Source organism: Lepus europaeus, chromosome 4, assembly GCF_033115175.1.
Source record: "Lepus europaeus isolate LE1 chromosome 4, mLepTim1.pri, whole genome shotgun sequence".
NCBI lineage: Eukaryota > Metazoa > Chordata > Mammalia > Lagomorpha > Leporidae > Lepus > Lepus europaeus.
Genome location: NC_084830.1, coordinates 88,987,881 through 89,002,287, shown reverse-complemented (window position 1 = coordinate 89,002,287; position 14,407 = coordinate 88,987,881). Strand labels below are relative to the sequence as shown.

At 39.9% G+C, this 14,407-nt stretch overlaps 1 protein-coding gene across 1 annotated transcript in view; it reads left to right on the top strand.

Moving 5' to 3' along the window:
* The window catches only part of RP1 (RP1 axonemal microtubule associated), a 293,476-nt gene that overhangs the window by 254,892 nt on the left and 24,177 nt on the right, over positions 1-14,407 (top strand). The window lies entirely within an intron of this gene.

Sequence of the window (14,407 nt, the reverse complement as noted above, 5' to 3'; positions counted from 1 at the left end):
TAAGTGAAGCAGTTTATAGAAAAACTATTTTCAAAATACTTTTATGAGATGCTTGTTGAATGACTCAGTCTTAGAAAAACTATTTTTCAAGTTAAAATCAGGCTTTAAAATTCCCTTCTTCAAAGGGGCTTGAAGAAACTATTGTAGGTGATGGATGTGTTAATTACCATGACTGTTTCAGAGTTGAATGCACATGTCTGAACAGACTAGATTGTGTATTTTCAATATGTGTGGCTTTTGTGTATCAATTATACCTCAATAAAGCTCATAAAATATGTAAATTAAAGCTCTATTCTTCTAGTTTTACTTAATGAAATACAAAAATTACCTATTATCCAATACTTTATATTTGCACAAACTCAAGAAAAAGGACACTTGTAACATTCTGGCCTGTGAATAGGACCAATATTGATTTGTTATACTTCAGACAATGTAACAATATTCCTCACATAAGACATGAATATTGAAGGAGTTTGCTAAGGGAGTCTGGAATTTTCTTCATGATCTGGGAAGACCCATTTTTAGACTTCTTAATGGCAGACAGATGGATTGGATAGCATAATAAGATCCTTTTCAGTCCTTTAATTCCTGGAAGATTTTTATAAAAACAAGAATCTGTGTGTATGAGAGAAATAGACATACATACACACACATACATAGAATGAAGAATGGCAATCTCATATTTTAGATTAAAAAATAGATGCCTATTTGAAGGTTCCATTTACAAATGTTAATATTTTTCAGAAAGAGAGTTCATATTTGGCTTAATTGTATCTAAATATTGTATTGGTTATTAACTTATGTTTAGACATGAACATTTTGCCTTTGATTCCAGTGGTATTATTACTAAAGAAATTTTAATACAACATGAACCTGAACCTGTAGCATACTGATTTATCCCAATTTGGCCATAACACTCTAGTAGAGTTACAGAGCTATTGTCTCTTAGTTTTGTGATGTCTGCTGAGTCCTAATTCTTTTCTTCCACAGGCGTAAATATGAAACCTTGGGGGATTGTCTTACACGAAAGGCAGATGCTTAAAAATGAAACCTTTATTCTCCATTTAGAAATATTCACAATGATAGAAAGGGGAAATTATTTAATAAAGTCACTTTGACTACATAAATATTTCCTTGATGAGCTAAAATCTTGAAAGCTGTGTCTAAAATGTATAAAGGGAAAATTAAAAACACATAAAAGTGAATTTCATGAGCTTTCAAAAAAAGGTCTCAATAAGGTTAAAACCTTATATAACCAGAGATGAGGAAAATGCTAATAGGCATTGAAAGCAAAGCAGGAAGGGCTGAAGGAATAGTTTCCCTGCTTATATTCAATGGATAATATGAACAAAAGAAAAAACATGGAATCATTGAACTCTTTCTGGACCATCAAGGGATGATCTGTCATCTGGAAACATAAAGAAGCAAATAAGGTGGAATTTCAGTTCAAGGATGCAATTAGATAAAATATGGGGCATAGAATGGACACAATCTATTCTGAATTTTCTTCCTTCCCTCAATTTCCATCTCCTACACCCAAGTCAGAGCCTCGATCTTCTCTTGCCTGGTTTAACACACTGGTCTCTGGACTAGTCACCTTGCTTTCATGTCTGCTTCCTTTCATTTCTTCTTTTGCAGAACATCTGAGAAATATATATATATATTTTTTTTGACAGGCAGAGTGGACAGTGAGAGAGAGACAGAGAGAAAGGTCTTCCTTTGCCGTTGGTTCACCCTCCAATGGCCACCGCGGCTGGTACACTGCGGCCGGCGCACTGTGCTGATCCGATGGCAGGAGCCAGGTGCTTCTCCTGGTCTCCCATGGGGTGCAGGGCCCAAGGACCTAGGACATCCTCCACTACACTCCCGGGCCATAGCAGAGAGCTGGCCTGGAAGAGGGGCAACTGGGACAGAATCTGGTGCCCCAACCAGGGCTAGAACCCGGTGTGCCGGCGCCGCAAGGCGGAGGACTAGCCTATTGAGCCGCGGTGCCGGCCTAGAAATATTTTAAAATCACAAATCAGATGATGCTTTCTTATGCTTAAAATTCCTGTGTGGCTTTCGATCTCTGCTTGGCAGTATCGTCTACCTCTTTGTCCTCCACCCATTCTGTGCTTCTCTTGATTCACAGGAGCCTGAAGAATTTCTGTTAGCTCCTAACCTGAGCACTCTAAACACATCCCCACTGTAGGGCCTTTAAAAGATAGTGGTAGCAGGTCCCCTTGCTTGCAGTGTGTTCTTTTCTAATATCTCCTGTCTGAGTCTGTTTCTGTTATGCATATCTCATCCTGAATATCATCTTCCTGAAGAGACCTTCTCTGGCATGCTATCTAGGATGACGACTAATTCAGTCTCTGTAGAGGACTGAGCATATCATTGCTTTTTGCTCAGTTGTATTGATTGTTTCTCCAACCCCATTGCAAGCCATGTGCTAGAAGAGTGTGCAACCTATCTATTTTATTCATTGCTATCTCTTCCCAGAGCCTAGAACAGTGTCTGATATATAATAGGCTTTCAAGATGTTTTTGGATGACTGACTGAATGAATAAAGACGCGGGGAGGGTGAAAGACAAACGCGATCCATGCAGGGTTGGTGTCTTGGGAATGTTTTTGGATGAGGTGGAATCAAGCTGGAACTTTGCCTAGAGCTTGGGAAGGTGAAGAAGACATTTGGGCACATACTTTTGGGTAGCAGTGTGGTAGGATGGAAGGGACTGTTGGGAAAGTCTATTGCTGGGGTGGAACTTAGTGCATCTGGTTGAACACTGCTTGGGACGCCTGTATCCTATATTGGGGTGCTTGAGTTTGAGCCCTGGCTTTATTCCCAATTCCAACTTCCTGCTAATGCACACTGTGGGAAGCAGCAAGTGATGGACCAAGTGGTTAGGTCCTGCCACCCAAGTGGGAAACAGGATTGAGTAGAAGGCTTCTGGCTTTGGCTTGTTGTAGGTATTTGGGGGTTGAACCACTAGGTAGAAGATTTCATCTATCTATCTGTCTATAGTTCAGCCTGTGATTATAAAGTAAATTGAAAGTATGTTTTCACAAAAATTAAAAGAAAAGAAGAAAGAGAGGAAGGAGAAATGGAGGAAAGTAACATATTTTCAGAATTGTGTCTATGACATACATGAAATCAGCTCTCTTTATATTAATAACAACAATAAAGCCCATTGCCTTTGGTGATGACACAGTCTAGAGGGCAGGGAGTTGTGGGGAATGAGACTGAACAGGGCAAGGTCAGAGTAATGGCAGAGCCAAACAGACAAATCACATGTGTAAAATAAAGTTATGGCTAATTCAAAGAGAGTATCACAATTTTCTAAATAATTTCTTCACTTACATAGGGAGTTTTATTTTGTTAAGTTACTCTAGACTGTCTCATTATCCCATCTGTTAATTCTACTGATGTTCACACATACATGATACGCATACAACAAAACATATTTTCTGTAAAAATAATATGCACTCCATTTTAATTCATTAGATTTGTGTTGCAGTGTTACAAAATTCCACTGGCAGAGAAAGTCATAACTAAAATGTGGTCTACTTCATTTTATTTTCATAAAAGAAGGCTATTTCTATTTCCATGAAGCTTTACCAACCTCAACATGCACAACCAGAGATTTCCTATAAGAAAAAAAAAAAAGCTGCAACAAAAAGCCAAAACACCTTCAACCATTTTTAACATTGCAAAGATGCCATATATTAACAACAACTGCTTAAGTCATTTTTTTATGCCAAGGTCATCCTAAGTGCTTTGGCTAAAATGAATTTGATTGACAGTTTTGAACTAAATGTTCACTGAAGGCCAGCACCTTTCATTTGCATGCTTGCTATGCACTCTGGACCTAGCTACTTTAGCTCAATTTCCTCAGCTGTGAAATGGATTCAATAAATAGTGTCTTTGCAAAAATGCACACTGTAGCTGAAATAAGCCTTATGCTAACGATGGCCTGTTCTCACAAGAGATTTTCTGTCTTCTCCCTTCCATCAATCCCAAGAGGTGCTATTTTGTAAAAACCCATCAAATTTATTTAGGCTGAGAATTTTTATCCAAAATGCATGTATCTCATATCAGACACAAGGAGATTCAGTTACAGTGAAAAACGCTAACATTAAAAAAAAAGCAAGACTAACAACAGACCTCCTGATGGAAAAGGACTTCTAAGTGGAGCCAAGTCAGGATGTCAGGTGTGGCTTTATCTGGGAAGAGAGAGACTGCTTTGGGAAAGACAAGAAGTAGGTTAGAGCAACTGTATGTTGGTTCTCTGAACTCTAGTCTCAGGGTCTTTGTTCTCCTAGTTTTGCTCCTTGGAACTGCTATGGCAGATAAATTGTCTTTGCTCTATTTTCTTATTTGAGGAGGAGGACCTTACTGCCAGGATCTCAGAACAAGGTAGATACTGCAAATCCCACAAAACAAGGGGAAAAAATGGGAGGAGATCAGAGAGATGGAGCGCATTTTGGAGAATGAAGTGCTCAAGAGGGGCATAGAGGAGAACTGCACAAACTCACAAACTCACTGCCCCAGGATGCTATGGAGAAAGGTGGGTCCTGGGCCGCAGGGGAGGACAGTGAGGTGAGATGCACCACAGGACTCAGAGTATACTCAGAGAGGCTTTGGGTGTCCTCAGGAGAGTAAAAGAAGACACAGCCTGCAGGAATCCACAGGCACATCCATAAGGAGAGAATATAGTGAGATGAAACAGCAAGATAAGAGATAAAACTGGAAATGGCTTAGCAACAAAACAGAGCAGAACGAAAATTCATATTTAAACCAGACATGTACAGAACAGCAGTGCTGAAGATGGAATCAGCCCTGTAGGATGTGCCAGGAATGAACTCCCAGAATGAAAAATAGCGAGCAAAATAGAGACAAGAAGGCAGGTGTAGAGAGTCAAGAACAGAGAGCAAACCAAGGTGTTTTGGAAGAAGAAGCAGGGAATATATAATAATAATTGTTAAAAATATGGTGGAACCAACTGTCTGAAGTTATAGAAAGACCAACATATATAAGGGTACTTCAAAAAGCTTGTGGGAAATGGAATTTAAAGATAAGTTTATTCTGGTTTAAGAAAATCCTTATATACCAGGTGGATCTTCAAACAGTTCATAAAGAATGCTTTTAATGAAAAAGCTATGCATGCATTTCAAACTTGTTTGCACAAAAACAAACTTACCTTTAATTCTGTTTTTCACAAATGTTCTGAAATAACCTTGTATAAATGAAAGGGCTTATTAAGTCCCACACAAAATCCGTGGAAAGAGACCTACCCATCCAGATATATGATGGTAGGTTTTTGGAAGGGTAAGGATATTCCCATAGGTCTGTCCTAAAATATAGGTGCTGCCATGGCATGCCAATTCACATGAGCACATTACACCAATTTCAATAAGTTTATGTTGTCTAAAATAAATTCTGGTCATTATGATTTGGAGCCTGTCTTCCGCCTTCCTGTGTAATGGAGACCAATTCAGTAGTTTCTAAACCTCAGCGCTCTGATGTGTGGAAAGGGGGTACAAATATTTACTTCTGATGTTTGCTGTGAGGATGAAACTACCAGGGCAGGCAGCCTGAGTGGTGGATGAAATCACATACTCCAGAGAAAGCAGGGAGAGCAAATTAATGTGTGACACTGGAAACATTAGCATAAACTCATGACATCAAACAGATCTATATTTTCTAATCTTTCACCATTAATTGTTCCAATGGCAGCTGCAAGTCCACTGCCCACCAACTCTCATGTGTCTCATAGTGCTCTGACTTCACTGATAATCATGCATACAGCTATAAGGAACCAGAGTCCCTGGAAGGGAAATTGATTCTATGCTTTTGAGCAGGAAAAAACAAAATTGGTCTGGAATATCCTTTTGTTGTCTGGAATCCATGAGAGCTTAAAAATGTCAAGGGCAGTGCTAAAGGACAGAAGAGCAAACTTAGAAGGGATTTCATTGGTTATACTGTAAGTACCATCACCATAATAGTGATAATAATCATAATAGTTAATTGAAACAAGTTGAGTCTGTGAAAAGCCATGAATCAGTAATTGTATAAATATATAATGTACAAAATGTAGTAGTAATACAAAGAAGGGTATACATAATAGGATACATTTAATTATTCATTGGTTTTAATAAATAAAGTAGTGTTAATAAATGGGATTCCTGTGAAGCCTATGCCATCTGAAATTTTAATAAATTCATTCCTATAAAAGATGTAAACAATCTATAAGACAAAATTTACTCAGAGAGAAGCCTATTTGATTTTAGGAATCTTAGTGTTCATTGCATTCACCATGATTTTGGATAATGATACTGATGTCATTTGGTATGGCATAGTTTTTATTACTTGAAATATGCAAGATATAGATTAAAAAAGATCTTGAAACATTTAGAGTAAATGATGATTAAATTCCACCTCTTGCATTTTGCAAATTATTTATATCTTTTCTAGGTGCAAATGTTTTAAAATTCAAACTGTACATGTATTTTATGGATATCTTAGATATATGAGTGTTTTACCTTTTATTTTAATTATGTATTTGTTTGTAAGCACAAAAATATACTTGTTTCTCTCTGTGTAGGAGGGAAGGGTAAAACAGAGTTGTGAGTAATCCAAAGAGCCCAGGAATAAGTAGGGACCATACAAAGACAGGGAAGGATTGGCTAAGCCCTTGGATATCTACAGTGGCCAAGTGCAGAGGGGGTTCACTATGGGCTCCAGGGTTGACCCGTGGAGGCTCAACTCTACAGATGCATCTCCTCCTCCTAGGAGAGGTCTTCTAGATGGCTCAGCCAATCATAATAAAATAAAAATGAGTACTTCATGTAATGTCTATTTTAAAATGACTATGTACTCCCAGGAAGTTGCACGACTACTACAAAGGGGTCTCATGTACCCTTCAACCAGTTTCCCACAGTAGTTTCAGCTTACATAGAGTTCAGCCTCAAAACCAAGACTTTTTATTTTCTTGTATTAATTTTATTAGTATAAAGGTAACAGAGTTCATGTATTTTACTGGTACAATTCTAGCAAGATAATCATGTTTTCCTCCCTCACCTTCTCCCTCCCTTATCCCCCTCCTTCCCTTCTTGTTTTTTTTTTTTTTAATTTTTACAAAAACATAACTTCAGTTCATTCTATAACCACTGGATATTACTAACCTTAATATTCAGCAAGTAAAAAGGATAAAGACCACAGTTCCACAGGAGTATAAACAAAGGCTAAAAACAGCGTTCAAATCCCCAAATGCCCACTTCACTCCTATACTACTTGTATTCTATATTAACTACTACATTTAAGAGAGAACATATGACTTTGATAGGACTCATGTTTAGTTTCAGAAGGAAGCCTGAATATTCTAGGAATTAAAACCCTTTAAACAATGTAAGAATCATTTACTCACTAGCCCAAAAGAGATTTCTTCTCAGTTATTTCATAAGGAATGGCACTACTGGTGTGCAGAAAAGGCCTAGGGAAAAGGCTCTGGGGGAAGAGAAATGATGGGCATATCCTCACTCTCTGTCCCTTTGAAGCGTGTGCTGGGTGGGCCTCATGAACATGAGGAATTGGCACCCAGGAGGTATGTAGAAGTATCATAGTTCCGTGTTGTAATGTGTAACAAATTGCCTGTGGTTCACCAGGCATGTTGTTGATTTTTGTGGGATCACTTATTTCTGAAATTCACCCCAACAATTTTCAGTGTTCCTAACTTGATAGAGTTCAAGTTTCTAGTCTGTACTTTCACCTTCCTGCCCTGGGCTAGAAATTATAATATTTTCTTGAAGGGCAACAGATAGGTAACATGAACTATCATGGATTAACTGAGACACTGAGTTAAAACACACAGGTCAGACAGGATTTTAGTGATCACAAAGGTAATTTTGGTTCCAATGTGTGATTTCAAACTATGAAAGCCTTCTTAGATAGAGGATACAGACTTTGCATGACCAGAGATTTTTTCTAGAATTAAGTCTTAAAAACAAATTATAAGGATATTTTAAAAATTCCATGGAGGGCCAGCGCCGTGGCTCACTAGGGTACTCCTCCGCCTGTGGCACCGGCGTCCCATACGGGCGCAGGTTCTAGTCCCGGTTGCTCCTCTTCCAGTCCAGCTCTCTGCTGTGGCCCAGGAGGGCAGTGGAGGATGGTCCAAGTCCCTGGGCCCTGCACCTGGCTCCTGGCTTCAGATCGGTGCAGCGCGCCAGCTGTAGCGGCCATTTTGGGGGTGAACCAACAGAAGGAAGACCTTTCTCTCTGTCTCTCTTTCACTGTCTAACTCTGCCTGTCAAAAAAAAAAAAAAAAAAAGACAAAACACAAAGATAAATATATTTACTCTCAAGGAATATTAAAAAGTAAAAAATAAATCTTTTCAGAAAAGTAGTGGTTACTAGAAGCTGAGAAACATAAGGGGAGGTAGGCCAGAGGGAAACTGGGTAATGGGTACCAAAGAGCCATTTAGTGAAGGTGATAGGCAGTGGCATGTTAAGAACGGCAGATTAACAGTGGCTCGCAGCCAAGGAACTTGAAGGGCAAATTGCTTGGTATAATCAGTTTATACTGTTCTCCATATCGGAGAACCTGGGTTTGAATCCTGCCTCTGCTTCCAATCCAGCTTCCTGGAAAGCTGTAGGTGATGACTCAAGTATCTGGATCCCTGCCACCCTTGGAAGATATTTGGATTCAGTTCCAGCCTCCTGACTCTGCTCTGGCCCAATCCTGGGTATTATAGGCTTCTGGGGAGTGAATCAGCAGGTTGAAAATGTCTGCCTGTCTGCCTCTGTCTCTGTCTCTCTGCCTTTCAAATGAAAGTAAGTAAATAGGGGCTGGCACTGTTGCTCACTCAGCAAGTTAAAGTCACAGCCTACAGCACTGGCATCCCATGTGGGCTCTGGTTCCAGTCTGGGCTGCTCTGCTTCCCATCCAGCTCCCCATGAACATACCTGGGAAGGCAGTGGAGGATGCCTCAAGTCCTTGGGCCCCTGTACCAGCGTGGAAAACTGGGAAGAAGTTCCTGGTTCCTGGCTTCGGCCTGGTTGAGCCCTAGTCATTGCAGCAATTTGAGGTGTGAACTAGCTGATTGAAGACTTCTCTCTCCCTGTCTCTCCTTCTCTCTCTGTAACTCTGCCTTTTAAATAAATAAATAAATAAATAAATAAATAAATCTTTTAAAAAATAAATAAGAAATCTGAAATGCTCTTTAAAAAAAGATAAAATTAAAAATAAAAGTTCAAGAAAACATGGAATTAAAAGATACGTTTATTTTGGTACAAAAATTTTTGAAATCTAAAAATGCTTGTTTTTAAAGATTTTTTTTTTATTTATTTGAGAGTCAGAGTTACAGACAGAGAGAGGGAGAGACAGAGAGAATGGTCTTCCATCTGCTGGTTCACTCCCCAAATGGCCACAACTGCTAGAGCTGAGCAGATCAGAAGCCAGGAGCCAGGAATTTCTTCCAAGTCCCCCACATGGGTGCAAAGACACAAGCACTTGGGCCATCATCTACTGCTTTCCCAGGCCATTAGCAGAGAGCTGGATTGGAAGAGGAGCAGCCAGGATACAAACTGGCATCCATATGGAATGCCAGTGCTGCAGGCATAGGCTTAGCCTACAGCACCAGCCCCTAAACAGTTTTCATAATATGCATTTTCCATAAACTTTTTGAAGACTTTCTTATATACAATTTTATTTTTACACCAGAATAAACTTATCTTTTAATTCCATTTTCCTGTGAACCCCCAGATGTCAGCGTGCATATACTGCTTATTAAAAAATGTTGAAATGCTGAAATTTCCTATGAAATTAGTGTTTCTGAATTACAGAAATCTAAATAGGCAGTCATTAAAAATGCAAAAATGTCTGATTTGAGAGTTACATCTAAAATTACAGACCTAAGAAGGAATATTTTTCTCCTACACTGTTTGAATGTTCACAGATCATATTGTCTACCTTAGAAATAAAGGTTATTCCTTCATTCTAAGTATACGCATCTTCTGATGTGCTATGGGAATTTGGGGTTAAAAAAGACCTCCAGGTTTTGTGTTGTGGCCAGTAGCTTAAGCCATTGCTTGTAATGTGAGTATCCCATATTGGATCCCTGACTGGAGTCCTGGTTGCTCTGCTTCTGATTCAGCTCCCTGATAATGCCCATGGGAAAGCAATGGAGCTATCCATGTGGGAGCCCGGATCCAGTTCCTGACTTCTGGCTTATCTAGCCTTGGCAATTGCAGCCATTTGGGAAGTGAACAAATTGGTCGAAGATCTCTCTCAATCTCTCCCCCTCCTTAAATAAGTAAATGTATATTTTTTAAAAAGCCTCTATTTTTGAAAATGTAACATATACATTATACTGTGGAATTGGAAAAGCATTTTGTTGAAGTGCATTTTTTAACTTTGAAAATCTTTTCTATTATTTTTCACATTTATATTTCCATTTTCTTTTTATTTTTTTTTGTTTTTTTTTGTTTGTTTGTTTGTTTTTTTTAATTTTTGACAGGCAGAGTGAACAGTGAGAGAGAGAGAGAGACAGAGAGAAAGGTCTTCCTTTGCCGTTGGTTCACCCTCCAATGGCCGCCGCGGTAGCGCGCTGCGGCCGGCGCACCGCGCTGATCCGATGGCAGGAGCCAGGTGCTTATCCTGGTCTCCCATGGGGTGCAGGGCCCAAACACTTGGGCCATCCTCCACTGCACTCCCTGGCCACAGCAGAGAGCTGGCCTGGAAGAGGGGCAACCGGGACAGGATCGGTGCCCCAACCGGGACTAGAACCCGGTGTGCCGGCGCCGCAAGGCGGAGGATTAGCCTGTTGAGCCACGGCACCGGCCTATATTTCCATTTTCATTAACAAATGAAAATGTTCTTTCCTGTGATAATCTTTGATTTCTTTTTTTTTTTTTTTTTGAGTAGCCCTCAAATTACTATCTAATTTTCTCATTGTTTCAATCAAGTAAACTCTGAGGAAAGGGGTATGTTGGTCTCAATACAAGCAGCCAAGGCTGAGTCCTTCCAATTCTGGAGCATCTGCCCTTCCTCTCTATCCTGAGACCTGCAGCCAGTCTGTGCATTGCTGTGTAGTTTCACAACATTGTCTTATTTGGTCCTTGTTTTTGCAAACAGGAACTTGAAACTCAGGAAAACTGAGGTGAGAAGACTTGGACTTGCAGCCAGATTTTCCTATGTAAAGCTTGGTGTTCTTCCTGCCTCCCAGAACAGGACTCCAGTCCAGTTAGGGCTGCCCCATCCACAGGAACCCTAGCTCCAAAGACAGCTGCTGCAGAACGCCCTGGCCAAGATGCTGAGCAGGAAGGGCACAGTGGGATGGCTGGGCTGGGTCTCCTTTATCTCACCTCCAGATCCCATCCAAACACCCAGCTCAGTGTTGCAGGGTCTAAGGCATTCGAACACGAACGCCTGCAGAATCAAATCCCCATCCCCTACTAACCACCCCCACCCCATTATATTCATTGGTTGCTTCCTTCTGATCCTCATTAGTAATAATACAAATTACTTTACTTCAATCATTACTATTAATGAAATACCTAGTATGTGTTGATTTGTCCAGTTTTTTAAATGAGTATAATATTATTCATCCTTTCAACCTCCCAGAGGAGTGGTTCTCCATTAACTGCTTATATAAATCAGGAAACTGAAGTTTAGGCACCATCTATTGCCAGAGGAGCTCAGTGCCTGGATTTGCAGACTAGAGCCTCTGTTCCTAAATCTGTTCCATTAAGTGTTAGGCTAGGCACTCCCACACCCATAGTTGCTAAGTCTCTGTTCATACCTAAACACATACTAGATTCTGTTCAAAGAGAAAAAATAAAACTTAGAATTTGAAAAGTTCAAGAACAACTAACTCAGCACCAGAAAGCACTTTCTTATGTCCATATCATTTCCTGTGTCCCCTGCTGCATGGGCACATGCATACTCCTCAAAGTACAGACAACTTGGATCACTGCAACTTGCATTGGGACATCTCACTACGTTTTTCTTGATCTCTTGCTTGTTTCTCTCTCTGTACATACTGAATTTGTTGTTCACGTCTCTGTCCTCAGATTGTGAGATCTGTTTTATCCATGTTTATATGTGTACTTAGAGCAGGGTTTGTATGTAAGAACATGTGAAATGTGTAAATGATTTAAACTAGTCACTTTACATTGAAAATGTTCTTGGAGTAGTGTGTGTAATAAGCAGATGCCTCCAAAAATGTTATGGACACAAGTTACTTTCTGCCTTAAAGTCAGGGTAGATCTAAGCTTTTTCTGTTAATAATTTCAACTACTCAGATCAGACATCCTCAGACAACATTTTTAGAATCGACATGTTCTGTAGTGTGAGTTTATTGGTACACTACAGTTTTCAATTACTGATATTAAAACAATGGAAATGGACTGTATTTCCAGATTTCTCTGCCTCTTTCTTTCTGACCCTGTGTATCACAATCCATATGCCTTTGGTCTTCACGTTGAAACAATTTTATTTTTGTTTTTTTTTTAACTTTTATTTAATGGATATAAATTTCCAAAGTACAGCTTATGGATTACAATGGCTTTCCCCCCCATAACTTCCCTCCCACCCGCAACCTCCCCTTTCCCGCTCCCTCTCCCCTTCCATTCACATCAAGATTCATTTTCAATTCTCTTTATATACAGAAGATCAGTTTAGTATATATTAAGTAAAGATTTCAACAGTTTGCCCTCACATAGCAAAACAAGGTGAAAAATACTGTTGGAGTACTAGTTATAGCATTAAATCACAATGTACAGCACATTCAGGATAGGGATCCTACACGAGGAGTAAGTGCACAGTGACTCCTGTTGTTGACTTAACAAATTGACACTCTTGTTTATGGCATCAGTAATCACCCTAGGCTCTTGTCATGAGTTGCCAAAGCTATAGAAGCCTTTTGAGTTCACCGACTCTGATCATATTGAGACAAGGTCATAGTCAAAGTGGAAGTTCTCTCCTCCCTTCAGAGAATGGTACCTCCTTCTTTGATGACCTGTTCTTTCCACTGGGATCTCACTCGCAGAGATCTTTCATTTAGGTCGTTTTTTTTGTTTGTTTTTTGTTTTTTTTTTTTCAGAGTGTCCTGGCTTTCCATGCCTGAAATACTCTCATGGGCTTTTCAGCTGGATCCAAATGCCTTAAGGGCTGATTCTGAGGCCAGAGTGCTGTTTAGGACATCTGCCATTCTATGAGTCTGCTGTGTATCCCGCTTCCCATGTTGGATCATTCTCTCCCTTTTTTTGTTCTATCAGTTAGTATTTTCAGACATTAGTCATGTTTATGTGATCCCTTTGATTCTTAGTCCTATCATTATGATCAGTTGTGAACAGAAATTGATCAAATGGACTAGTGAGATGGCATTGGTACATGCAACCTTAATGGGATTGAATTGGAATCCCCTGGTATGTTTCTAACTCTACCGTTTGGGGCAAGTCAGCTTGAGCATGTCCCAAATTGTACATCTCTTCCCTCTCTTATTCCCACTCTTATATTTAACAGGGATCACTTTTCAGTTAAGTTTCAACACTTAAGAATAACTGTGTAATAATTACAGAATTAAACCAATAGTATTAAGTAGAACATACAAAAAAAAATACTAAGAGGGATAACGTATTAAGTTGTTCATTAACAGTCATGGCAAGGGCTGATCAAGTCACCGTTTCTCATGTTGTCCATTTCACTTCTACAGGTTTCCTTTTTTGTGCTTAGGTAGTTGTCACCGATCAGGGAGAACATATGATATTTGTCCCTTTGGGACTGGCTTAATTCACTCAGCATAATGTTTTCCAGATTGCTCCATTTTGTTGCAAATGACCGGATTTCATTGTTTTTTACTGCTGTATAGTATTCTATAGAGTACATATCCCATAATTTCTTTCTTTTTTTTTTTTTGACAGGCAGAGTGGACAGTGAGAGAGAGAGAGAGAGACAGAGAGAAAGGTCTTCCTTTTTGCCATTGGTTCACCCTCCAATGGCCGCCGCGGCTGGCGCGCTGTGGCTGGCGCACCGCGCTGATCCGATGGCAGGAGCCAGGTGCTTCTCCTGGTCTCCCATGGGGTGCAGGGCCCAAGTACTTGGGCCATCCTCCACTGCACTCCCTGGCCACAGCAGAGAGCTGGCCTGGAAGAGGGGCAACCGGGCCCATAATTTCTTTATCCAGTCTACTGTTGATGGGCATTTAGGTTGATTCCAGGTCTTAGCTATTGTGAATTGAGCAATAATAAACATTAAGGTGCAGACAGCTTTTTGTTTGCCAATTTAATTTCCTTTGGGTAAATTCCAAGGAGTGGGATGGCTGGGTTGTATGGTAGGGTTATATTCAGGTTTCTGAGGAATCTCCAGACTGACTTCCATAGTGGCTTAACCAGTTTGCATTCCCACCAATAGTGGGTTAGTGTCCC